At 36.2% G+C, this 14,012-nt stretch overlaps 1 long non-coding RNA gene across 1 annotated transcript in view; it reads right to left on the reverse strand.

Annotated features, from left to right (window-relative positions):
* LOC110257515 (uncharacterized) overlaps positions 1–14,012 on the reverse strand; it is a 302,560-nt gene that overhangs the window by 109,598 nt on the left and 178,950 nt on the right. The window lies entirely within an intron of this gene.

Raw genomic sequence — 14,012 nt, forward strand, 5'->3', positions numbered from 1 at the left:
AAATGAATATTAATATTGACAGAGGACAACAATAATTGAGGAATTCTAATTAAGGAATCAAGAAAGATAGCACGCCTTGATCATGTTATTGATTTTCTTTAATCTACTAGAATTATTAAGTTTCTTGAGCACAGGGCTTATATTTCTTTAACTTTGGAACTTCCAAATACCCAAAGAGGATGCTTTATTTGAGTAAGGGCCCAATATATTTTTAGTAAAATTTAGTATGTTAAAATTTCATGATTCTGGGATTTTGAACAATTGCAACAGAAAAGCCACTTCGATCAACATATTCATATGTTAAAATTTCTGCTTAAAGTATTAAAAAGTATTTTTAAAAATTTGTTTATTCTTCCCATGGAAGGAAATTAACTCATACTTGGGATTTTAGGAGTTGGAAGTGTCCTCTGCTCTTTGGAATTTACTTTCCTGGCATGCCCTGAAGGCATCTCAGGGGCTGAAGTTTCCAATTTCTGCTTTAACCAGAGCAGCTGCACTTTAACCTGTTTTACATAATACAAAATCTTATTTGAAAGTATACGAAAACCAAGTCCAAAACGTACAATTCTGAGAATTCCTGTAATGTAATCTGAGGTAAAGCCAATAACAGTTTTCAGGTGGCTTATGCCTATAATACACAAATGAACGCTGCAACTGTTTTTATAACTGTACTTCTTACAACTTCTTCCTCTGACAGACTTTTATGAAAGTTATTGGTAAGCATTACTGACATTGTTGTAATACTTCCACGTACTTGAACTTGTCACTGTCCCATTTCCGGGGTGGTCCTTGTGCTAAAGCAATGGCTAAAGAGATTAATATCATCGTTGCTGCTATAGATCATATGATAACTAATTTAATAAATTTTCTCCCACTTTAGATCTGCTGATAAGATTTTTTTAAACGTATCACCAAAGATGGGCAAAAAGAAAAAGTAAGAAGGATACAAAGTGGAGAGAAGGAATAGCCATCTCTAAGCCCAACTCTAGAGTTCAACTACATTGCTCAGTCTGAAGTATTTCATCTCCATGGGGACAAGATGGGAATGGGGTGGCTGGAGTGGCAATCCCTGCTTTAAAATGAAAGTATGAATACTGCGTAAACAGATATTTTGTAAGTATATAGAACACATCAAGGAAATTCTCTCATGGTTCTACCTTATCAATATGGGTGAATAATGACTCTCCAGTTTCTAAGAGACCAGAAAAAACAAATCTAGTGCCTGTGTTGGATTAAAGAACTATACCAGGAAGAACTTGAGTGGGGGAGTATCTTGAGGGAGATTATCAGAATGAATATAAAATTGTACATGTTTACAGGCTTTTCATATACCATTACCCTTATATAAAATTTAAAAAAATTATCTGTGGTAGAAAGGATTATCATTCTTTATTGGTGAAAAACAATGAATCTGAAAAGTTGTATGGTGTCAGATGAGGCCGAGAGTCAAATTCAAAACCTCTTATGCTAGGTTTATGCCATCTTCATGTCATCATTATGGCTTCCTACCATTCTAGATGCAGAAAGAGCTATTTTGGTAATTATATTGTTACTTGCTTTCCTTTATAAAGATGAAAGCAATCTTTAGTATAAAATGGGTTACTGACTGGTTTTAGGTAGTAAGACTAGTCATATAAGCTAGAGAGACCATAAAAAATTGTGCTTCCTGACCTAATGACCATGAGGGACTCACTGATCAAGTTAACCTTATTAATAGCAAGACAATATCTTTGATGTGATATATGGTAAACATGCACTGACAACTACAGCCATACATAAATTACATCCTTCATTAGACTTTTTTCCTGTTTTATATGAGATCAAAATAGACAGGCATGCATATTTAAACATGGACAGCAACCAGCACTGGGGATCAAGGGACAGCCTCTGTTAACACTGATATCTCTTTTCCCAAATTTCATAAATTCCTAACCAGATTTAATTCATTCCTCCTTCTAAACCCAGCAATCTCAGATAATTAAAAGTATGTTTGTTGTTGTACTGATATTGAAAAGCAATAACCCTAAGTGCTTTTAATGGACTACCTACATAAAAAGTTTCATTATTCAAACTGAATCTTTTCTTTAAAAGAGATGATGAATAATTATTTCTCCTCTTGAAAGCTTAGAAACAAGAAAATCAGTTCACTAGGTTTTTTGTTTTATTTTGTTTTCCTTTTTTTTTTTTTGCTTTTTAGGGATTCCCCTGTAGTATATGGAAGTTTCCAGGCTAGGGGTCGAATCAGAGTTGTAGCTGTCAGGCCTATGCCACAACCACACAGCAACACCAGATCCCAGCCACATCTGTGACCTATGACACAGCTCACCGGCAACACCGGATTATTAACCCACTGAGCAACCCTCACAGATACTAGTTGGGTTCTTAACCCACTGAGCCACAATGGGAACTCCAGGTTTTTATTATTGCTAACAAAAAGTAAGTTTCTCTCTCAGAATCTTATGTGCTAATTAAAATTGACAGTGGTTGAAAAAACTGACAATAAATGCAAGGAAAGTAGCTTTCTTTTTGAGAACTGACAGGAAATATGAATGATAAAGTAACAAGGAAACAATATTAGTAACAGGATAAGTGTCGGAAATATATAATACTGTATCAAATTATACTGTATTGGATAAACAAATTTGGTAAATCATTTTCTTGCTGACAAAGTTCTTAACCAAAAGAAAACTGTGAAAATGAACAAAAGAAATATATTCCAAAGAGCTACTAAGACTGGAGTTGACAGGTGGAGAGATGCAATGTACTAGGAAGTAAAGGAATTGTGTGTTTGATCAAATCATGTGTCAAATATGCAAAGAACTGAATATCATTCAGACTCTGAAAGATAAAGATAGAAATGTATTGCCAAAAGAATAACACTCAATGTGAAACTGATTGAGGTATTTGAAATATCAAGCAAACATTCCATTCCATAAAGCTATGGAATTTGCGCTTTGAGTATCAGCTTTTCCGAAAAGGATGTTGGATAATATCCAACATTTAGCATGTTCCCAATCTCACATGAAAGTAAAGCAAAAATTAAAAAATAAAGAACAGTATTACATGAAAGTTTGCTACTAAACCTATGTAACTATGTATATAATAAAATGGATAGGTATTTATTTCCCAAGGTACCCTGGTCTTCCAAAAATCCTGAAAAGATAAATAGAAGTTTGTACCCAAAGACAGTCATGAACCATTTATTATAAAACTTATTATGTAAATAGGCTATTATAATTTAGTATGAAATGTCACATGTTCCGTTTAGCTTCTTGTAAATTATTAGGTGGAAACAATGCATAAAAACATTTGGGATTAGTAGATGCAAACTATTGCATTTGGAGTAGAAAAGCAATGAGATCCTGCTGTATAGCACAGGGAACTGTATCTAATCACTTATGATGGAATATGATGGAGGATAATGCAAGAAAAAGAATGTATATAATATGTATAACTAGGTCACTTTGCTGTACACTGAAATTGACAGAACAGTATAAATCAACTATAATAATAAATTAAAAATAAATAACTAGGAGTTCCCGTCGTGGCGCAGTGGTTAACGAATCCGACTAGGAACCATGAGGTTGCGGGTTCGGTCCCTGCCCTTGCTCAGTGGGTTAACGATCCGGCGTTGCCGTGAGCTGTGGTGTAGGTTGCAGACGCGGCTCGGATCCCGTGTTGCTGTGGCTCTGGCGTAGGCCGGTGGCTACAGCTCCGATTCGACCCCTAGCCTGGGAACCTCCATATGCCGCAAGAAATAGCAACAACAACAACAACAAAAGACAAAAAGACAAAAAGACAAAAAAAAAAAAAAAAAAAACTAAAACAAAACAAAAAAAGTATGACAGTGAAGTGAAGTCTAAGTATCAAGTTCATTACTTACACAAAATACTAATATATTTGGTATTCCACGGGGAAAAAAAAAAGCTGCTTATTGCTTTGTTGGCTGAGCTGAGCCCCCTCACTGCCTAAGCAGTTAATAATTATGGTCAATTTTAACACCTTGGGCAGAAGAGTTTGCCTTAGGTTATTTGATTCGTCTTATGTTAGAGAAAAGATAATACATTATAACTTGGTTTGTTCTATTTTATTTATTTATTTTTTTTTTGGTCTTTTGTCCTTTGTCTTTTTGTTGTTGTTGTTGTTGCTATTTCTTGGGCCGCTCCCGCGGCATATGGAGGTTCCCAGGCTAGGGGTTGAATCGGAGCTGTAGCCACCGGCCTACGCCAGAGCCACAGCAACGCGGGATCCGAGCCGCGTCTGCAACCTACACCACAGCTCACGGCAACGCCGGATCGTTAACCCACTGAGCAAGGGCAGGGACCGAACCCGCAACCTCATGGTTCCTAGTCGGATTCGTTAACCACTGCGCCACGACGGGAACTCCCGGTTTGTTCTATTTTAGAGAAAAAATAATACATTATAACTAATGCATTGTTCTCAACTTGATAATAATTCTGATTAACATCAGGGATAAATTTCATCATCATTTTACTACTTGGCTACATAAATTAATGTAACTAGTAATCAAGGGATTTGTAAATCTTTAGTAAAAACTTGATAGCACTGAAAAAAGTTCACTTTAAATGGTCACCTTAGCTAGAGAATTGGTTGTCTTGGGTTGAGTTACCTATTCCTATAAAAGGGTAATTTTTCTGGCAAAAATGTAACTGGGCTATAAATGCTTCCAGTTCACTGTTTCAATATTTGCAACATCTTGGGTTTCATCTCAGACTCCTTTCTGTCCTTAATATCTCTTGAAACCATTTTCACTGACTTTCATCGCCTCTATCAACACCAGAGTTCTCCTGAATTACTGGAATATCCTCTGCACTGATCTTTCTGCCTCTTGCCTTGCCCTTGACCCATGTGTGCATCAAGATACAACAAAGAGGGTGTTATAACATTATACTGCTTTGTCTAGTACTTGTGCCACCTGTGCTTTAGAAGAACAGAAATAGTGTTCCCGACACTATTAAATCTCCAACATCTGGCACTTATTACACACTGGTACAATATTTTTAAATAAATTAATGAAGAGATGGTTGGATAGATGCCTGGGAAAGTCCTATACCTATGGGAGCAACATTATAAATGCTGTTAGCACAAAGAAATGTAACCTCTAGAATTATAGCTGTGGGGCATCATGAAGTAGATACAATTTCACTATTAGCCATAAGAATATAGCATTGACTTATGGGCAAATTCATCCCAAATTCCAGATAACAATACCACAGACCTTTACAACACATGCCAGTTTATATTTAAAATAAACAGCATCTATCAGAACCAATAAGATCTGTGGAAATCATGAGATACGAGAGATTAATAAAAATAGTGTTTTCTAACCTGAAGTTGGAATGTCATGTCAGGTGAGTAGAAATAAAATGATTAATGTAGAATCTGGGAAAATGGACGGTGAACCCAAGCAAATAATTGCACATATATATTGTACTGTCTCCATTTCTGGTGTGACAAGTGAGATGTACCAGCCTGCCATGGCATCCCTTGCAAGTACTGCTTTTAAAATCCTCTAGATTTTTTATTTTGTCCATCTTAACTGGCAGGCCATAAATAAATGTTGACATGGCATTTACTGTGTGTCTGTTCCACTCTACTAATTTCTGGATCCCCCCACCACCACCACCATTTCCCTAGAAAAACTGTATAGGATAGCAGAGGAAAAGGTAGCAGAATTTTTTTTGTTTTGTTTTTTTGATTCTTGAGAGCTTGGTCACTGACTGGGATGCTTCTCAGAAAAAGATTAAGGGTAACTGGAATGACTTAAGACTGTCCTTAATTTCTTTCTCAATAAAATTCCAGGTGAGGAACTAGCCCTAAAACATTGTGTATCATCAATGTGTTTCTTTAGGCTTTATTAAGATTGTCAAAGTTTAGGAGTAAGGATGATCCTTTACAATCTTCTAATGTCCAATGGAGTTTCTAATACTCTCAATCATGTATATTCTCTTGAGGGAAACTCAGTAACAAATTCATTATAGGGGCTTGCTGAGTTGAACTGGATTAAACCTGAAAACGATGGATGGATGTGAGAATACTATCTAACGGGTGCACAAAATTGCCAGCTGACAGGAATCACTGCTAATCATTAACCCCATTTTACAACACCTCCATAATTCTGTAATTCTTTCAAAAGTTGTAACATTTTTTCAAATAAGGGTAGATTTTAATTTGTTTCAACTGTATGGCTATATGGTATTCTGAGATATATAGAAACTAGACATGTGAGAAGAGGTAAAGTTAGAGGATGGATGAAAAAAAAAGATCAGAGTTCCTGTCATGGCTCAGCGGTAACAAACCTGACCAGTATCCCTGAGGACGCAGGTTCGATCCCCAGCCTTGCTCGGTGGGTTAAGGATCTGGCGTTGCCGTGGCTGTGGTGTAGGCCAGCAACTAAGGCTCCGATTCGACCCCTAGACTGGGAACTTCCATATGTTGCAGGTGCAGCTCTAAAAATTAAAATAAAATAAAATAAAATAAAATGCAGATAAGTAGCTTCAATTCAAAAAAGATGAAATATCACTTGTTCACTACAAGAGATCAGTCACAGAAACCCATCAGTGGTACTTTCGGTAAAATGAATTGTACTGTCTCTATGGCATTAAGTTAATTAAGGTTTGAGAAGGATTAAACATTTGGTTGTAAAGCCGCAGAAGTAGTTTGTAGCAAATAACTGGAAGCAGTTTTTGTATTTCAAACAGCCATTCAGTCTTCCTAGAAGTACCAGTACAAAAGAGAAACCAAGTTTGATTATTTAATAAATAATTTTCAAGAGCAATTGTACTGCAGAGTTCTCACTGTGGCTCTGGCTCAATGAGTTAAGAACCTGACTGGATGCGAGTTTAATCCCTAGTCTCACTCAGGGGGTTAAAGGATCCAGCATTACCGCAAGCTGCAGCATAGGTCACACATGTGGCTCGAATCTGGTGTTGCAATGGCTGTGATGTTAAGCCTGTGGCTATGACTTTAACTTCAATTCACACCCTACCCTGGGAAACTCCATATGCCATGGTTGCTGCCCTAAAAAGAAAAAAGAAAGAAAAAAAGTGCAATTGTATTTAATGTTGGTGATAGCTTGTCTTAAAGGATTTTTTTTAGCCATTTTGCTAAAAAGTATTTAGAAAGTAAAATTCAATTTTCATTATGGTAAAACTTTAAAATACTATATAGACAGAGGTATGCAAAACCAAAATGGTTATTAACACTACACCTGTTTTCAAGGAATTATAGAAAATCCCTAAGGTATCTAGCTTATCGGATTTCACCAGCTGTTTTATGAAATTCCTTTCCCTACGAAAAGTGAAAAATTGAGTAGTCAATTCCATGGAGTATTTTCTTGAACATAAATACATCAGTATCCCAGCATATTTTGGATAAGTATACTAAGGTCCATTTTATAGAACATGGTGAATACAGTGCTAGAGCTTTGGCACTTATCAGGTTATTATTTGCATGAAGAATGCAGCAAAAAGTTAAAATAATTTAGCTCCCAAAGCATACAGGCAAAATTTATAAGCTCCAAATAAAGAATTGTGTAAGCTTGAACAACTGAATCCTTCATTAGATGATGGAGAAAATGATGTCTCCATGATCTCTGAGCATTATAAAATATTACAGTTGTTAATGCTTTAATTCCACATAGATTTATTGGCCATCTGCTATGTGCCTAACATTATCCTGTCTCTGTTTGCTCATTTGGATGTTTTATTTTCAGGACCCTTTCTGAAGAAAAGAACATAATTTAATATCTCAGTTTTTTCATTGATCCACTAGACATATATAGGCCCCCGTTTACCATTTACTCTCTTCTAAAAGAGAGCAGCAGCCTGTTTTAACGTAAAAACATTTAGTTACAAGTTGCTCATGACTTCATTAAACACCCTCATTTTTTGGTAAACGTTCTATTTCTAAAGAATATTTTGCTCACATTGAACAGAAATATGCCATATATAAATATGTATACATATATACATATGTGTATATACACACACACATATATGAAGAGTACATGCACATGAAAGAGATTTATTCTAAGGAATTGGCTCACAGGGTTATGGAGGCTGAGAAGTCTCAACCTCTAAAGTCAGCAAGCTGGAGATCTAGGAGAGCAGAGGTATAGTTCTAGGCCAAGTCTAAAAGCCTAGGAACCAAGAAAATCAATGGTATAAGTCTACTTTGAATCCAAGTCCAAAGGCAGGAGAAAACCAGTGTTCCAGCTCAAGGACAGTCAGGCAGAGATAGCAAATTCTCCTTCACTCTGCCTTTCATTTTATTCAGGCCTTCAACTCATTGGGTGAGGACCACCCACATTAGGGATGGCAATCTACTTTACTCAGGCTAGTGATTCAAATATTAATCTCATCCAAAAAAACCTGTCATAACCATATCCAGAATAATGTTTAACCAAAAATCTGCCCTTCCCATAGCTCCATCAAGTTGACACATAAAATTAACCATCACACTTACATTGCTTCTTTGACCCATGTACCTTCTAAACATGAAACCGAGGAGTTCCCATCGTGGCACAGTGATTAACGAATCCGACTAGGAACCATGAGGTTGCAGTTTGATCCCTGGCCTTGCTCAGTGGGTTAAGAATCTGGCGTTGCCATGAGCTGTGGTGTAGGTTGCAGATGCGGCTCGGATCCCACGTTACCATGGCTCTGGTGTAGGCTGGCATCTCCAATTAGACCCCTAGCCTGGGAACCTCCATATGCCATGGGAGCAGCCCTAGAAAAGGCAAAAAGCTCCAATTAGACCCCTAGCCTGGGAACCTCCATATGCCATGGGAGCAGCCCTAGAAAAGGCAAAAAGCCAAAAAAAATAAAAGAAACCAACATGACATGCAAATACTTTAGCACCCCTGTTCAGCCTTACTCTAAGTCCTCACCTCCAAAAGCAGTGCTAAACACCAAACATGGTTAGGAAATGGTTATAGTAAGTTATGTATTGGTGATCTGATGATTGCTTGTGCCAGAATGGTACCAGCAAAGGTGGTGAAAAATGTTTAATAGCAGATCCGACAGAATTTTTCTTTTTTTTTATTTATTTTATTTTATTTTTTAATTTTTTTTCTCAATACTTAGTTCTTTTTTTTTTTTTTTTTTTTTTTTTTGTCTTTTTGCTATTTCTTGGGCCGCTCCTGCGGCATATGGAGGTTCCCAGGCTAGGGGTCGAATTGGAGCTGTAGCCACCAGCCTACACCAGAGCCACAGCAACGCAGGATCCGAGCCGCATCTGCAACCTACACCACAGCTCACGGCAATGCAGGATCGTTAACCCACTGAGCAAGGGCAGGGACCGAACCCGCAACCTCATGGTTCCTAGTCGGATTCGTTAACCACTTCGCCATGACGGGAACTCCAGAATTTTTCTTACAAATGGAACTGTGGCATAAGAGTAAAGAATGATGCCACATTTGGACATCTAAGGACAACTAACAGAATGGAGTTACTAATCACGAGGCAGAAAAGATTCTGGGAGCTGCAGGTGTGACAATGGGGTAGGAGGAATCAGAACTCAGTTTTAGAAATATTCACTTTGAGAAACCTATTCAACACCCAGGCAGAGATGTTGGTAGGCTGTTGAATATAAGTTTGGTGTTTAGTGGAGCTACTAAGTCTGGAAAAATAATTTTGAGTCAGTTGCACTGAATAGATGATATTTTTAAGTCATGAAGCTGATGAAATCACCAAAGAAGTAAAGACAAATAGAAAAGTTTAAAAACAAAATATGTATCGGTACAATACATAAACAGAGTTACGTGTGTTCACTGAAAACAAATCATAAGGGTTGGAGGACTTTATAACATTTTTCTGCCTTTTAATAAATCTCTCCATACACAGACCTCAGATAAGCTCAACCAACTCTAAGAAACCCAAATTTAACTTAACCTGCTGAATTCTTTTAGAACTAAAAATAATTCAGTTGATACTGTAAAAATAGAGCAGAATTTGCTTGTACTGAGTCCTTAAGGCAATGGGGCAGAGAAAATAATGGGATCACCTTAATCTGAGAACAGAACCATTTCTAAAAGAAGCCAAAAATAGTACTGAGGTCACAAATTTTATACCAGCCCTGATATTTTAATAATGTTGTCACATCAGAGTTAGCTCTTCTCTGTTGCTTTATATATAAGCATGTTTAACTTTTATTCCAATAAAATAAGACATTTGACTTTTCATTTGGAGTGAAAAGTCAAGATAATAAATCTGCTCTTATGAACCCAGCCTATCTAGACACTATTGATTTTGTTGTCTGTATCTGTCTGTACATTTCCTGTAACAGCTTTAAAGCTATCAATCAAACTTATCCCATACATAAAACATGTACAAGGCAAAGCAAATAGGAAACAGTTATTCTTTTTAGCATTTACAGTCCTGCCTACTTAGCAGTACTTTGTAATCAGTAACATATTTCTCATGTGATAGTACTCTATCTGGAAAATGATCATACTAAGTCTGGCCATACAACTTTGATCACTTTGTATTCAGTGCTGAGCTGTCAGATCTATCTAGGAAATAACAGTGTGAGCTATTTCCACAGGTTTCATTCAAGAAATATTTTACTGATGACTTAAAGCAAATCAGACACAAAAGCAAAACTGTTAAGCAAAAAAGTTTGATCAATTCAATTACATCACATTGAGGATCTTCCAAATGATACCATAAAACAAAGATAAAACCAGGTACTAAAATATTTGAAATATGGCTACCAAGCAAAAAACCAATATAGAGGTTTTTACCATTTGTTTTTTGACTATCTTTTGTGAGTTTCTAGTTCACATCATTTTTTTTCCCCATGGACGGATGAAGATATATATATATAGATCTATCTATCTATATATTGTGACATTGTTAAAATTTTAAAAACTGAAAGCAACCAAGATGTCATCAATGGAAGAATGGACAAATCAATCATGGTATGTTTATGTGATGAAATAGACCTCTGTTATAATACTAACTGAACAGTATAATACTAAATGAAGCCTCACACCCAAGAAAGGAAGCTAGTCCCATATTGGCATGTAAGGATAATATGATTTGGGAATTATATAATAAAATGTATCAAAACTTTTAAAACTCACAAAATATTACATGCTTTCATGGATATATATGTTAAAACGTATATAGCATATAAGTATAAAGAATGAATAAACTTCATAATGGTGTTTGCCTTAGACAAGAAGGAAGAGAAGAAGGTCTGGCAAAATGTATATAGGAGTATTCTTCAGTTTTCTTTCTTAAAAAATGATTTGTCTTTAGAATCTTCTAGGTATAGTATCATGTCATTTGCAAACAGTGATAGTTTTACTTCTTTTCCAATTTGGATTCCTTTTATTCCTTTTTCTTCTCTGATTATCACTGCCAGGACTTCCAAAACTAAGTTTTTGTTGCTGTTTTTGTTTTTGTTTTTTAGGGCTGTACCCATGGCATATGGAAGTTCCCAGAGCTAGGGGTTGAATTGGAGCTGCAGTACACCACAGCCATAGTAACGCCATTTTAAGTTTATTTTTGTGTATGGTGTTAGAGAGTATTCTAATTTCACTCAAAATGGATCAATTTAAGTTATTATTTAAATTATTTATTATTAATTAAATATAAGGCCAGATACTATAAAACTCCTAAAGGAAAACATAGGCACACTTCTCTTTGATATAAATCACAACATCTTGTTTGATCCACCTCCTAGAATGAGGTCAATAAAAACAAAAATAAACCAATGGGACCTAATTAAATGCAAAAGCTTTTGTAAAGTAAAGGAAACCATCAAAAAACCTGAAAAGACAACCCACAGAATGGGAGAAAATCTTTTCAAACAATGCAAAAGACAAGGGCCTTATCTCCAAAATATACAAATATCCCATACAACTCAACAACCAAAAAATAAACAACCCCAAAAATGGACAGAAGACCTAAACAGACATTTCTCCAAAGAAGATACTAATTATTAGAGAAATGCAAATCAAAACTACAATGAGGTACCACCTCACACTGGTCAGAATGGCTATCACTAATAGGTCTATAAATAACAAAACTGGAGAAGGTGTGGAGAAAAGAGAACCCTCCTACACTGTTAGTGGAATGTAAATTGATACAACCACTACGGAAAATGGTATGGGGGTTTCTCAGAAAACTAAATACAGCATTACAATGTGATCCAGCAATCCTATTCCTGGGTATATATCTGGACAAAACATTCACTCAAAAAGATACATGCACCCCTATGTTCATCGCAGCACTCTTCGCAATAGCCAATACATGGAAACAACCTAAACGTCCATCAACAGATGAATGGATTAAGACGTGGTACAAATATACGATGGAATACCACTCAGCCATAAAAAAGAGCAAAATGCCATTTGCAGCAACATGGATGGAACTAGAGATTCTCATACTAAATGCAATTAAGTCAGAAAGAGAAAGACAAATACCATATGATATCACTTATATCTGGAATCTAATATATGGCATAAATGATCCTATCTACAAAACAGACACAGATCACAGATATGGAGAGCAGACTTGTGGTTGCCAGTGGGGGCTGTGGGGGAACTGGGATGGATGGGGAGTTTGGGGTTGGTAGATGAAAACTGTTACATTTGGAATGGATAAGCAATGAGCTCCTACTGTACAGCACAGGGAAATATATCCAATCTCTTGGTTAGAACATGATGGAAGATAATATGAAAAAAAAGAATATATATATATGCATATATATATATATATATACACACACACATATATAAATGACTGAGTGAATTTGCTATATAGTGAAAATTGAAAGAACATTATAAATCAACTATACTTTAATAAATTTGTTTAAAAATAAGAAAATAAAAATCTCTCTAGATATCAAACAAGCAGCCTGCTAAGATAGCTGTTGCTCATGATAGCAAAATGCTAAAGATTCTCCCAATTAAAAAAAAAAATCTGAAGCAAATGCTGTAAATTGTTAACAATTTTTAATTTTAGTTGCAGTATACGTAAGTTTACCATATTTCTCTACTATATACTTTCCAAAGAGAATTATAATTATGTATTTTTATTAAACATTTTAGGAATCATTGTTATATTACACTTACATTTATAGTCACATATATTTTAACAGTATTTAGTGTTGATATCATATAACAATTTTTTAAAGGTTACAGTAGAACTGACCCCTTACTGATCATGTTTTTAAGGTAATACCAATAATTTCTAGCTGATATGCAATTCCCCTAAATTCTACATGTTCCTGGTAACTTCTGATGGACTCATTTTCTTTGATGGTTCTGCACAGTCACAGCAAGACCCTTATCTTTCCCCAACATTTGCAGCCTCTCTATCCCTGTCTGCCTCCCTGACCATAACAGGATCTCATCATGTCATTTATTCCTATTCATTTTTGTTACCTTGACAAGCTCAAGAGAGAAGCTGAGACTCCTCTCTAACACCCAGAAATCACAGTCATACAGCTCAGTTCATCCTTTATTCTGATCCTGTCACCCGGCCCTTCCCAACTCTTGAAATCCGTTCTGAAGGGGAACCTCTGGAACTCAGTCAGCCATCAGCAAATTTCCTTATAACCTCAATCAGTTCTTTGCAAGTTCCCTTTCATCTTCTTTTTTGAATTGAAATCTGGCCCTCCCCTGATGATATGCATACCTCTGCTGCTTTTTCAAAGGCTGGCTGTCTCTCTCACACTTCCTGCAGGGCTTTCTTGCTTTTCACTTCTACCTCTAGATAGTCACTCCCTCTTCCCAGAAATCTCAGCATATCTGAAGCTCATGCTTCCTTCCTCTCCTCACTGCAGCTGTGTAGATGCTACAGTACAATTCCCTTTCATCCCTTGGAGATTTCAGCTCTTGGAGTTTAGTTCCAGAACTGTGTAAAATAAATGTCTGGTTTAAGGCATCTAGTCTATGGTTTTGGTAAATGCAGCCTGAGCTGACTAATACAATGGTCATGGATAACTAGTGGGAAAGGCGTTTCTGTGAAACCATAGGA

The sequence above is a fragment of the Sus scrofa genome, chromosome 18 (genome assembly GCF_054392235.1).
Source record: "Sus scrofa isolate SSC_HxYL_T2T_F1_AM1 chromosome 18, Sscrofa_HxYL_maternal_Yorkshire_Landrace_v2.0, whole genome shotgun sequence".
In the NCBI taxonomy this organism is placed as follows: domain Eukaryota; kingdom Metazoa; phylum Chordata; class Mammalia; order Artiodactyla; family Suidae; genus Sus; species Sus scrofa.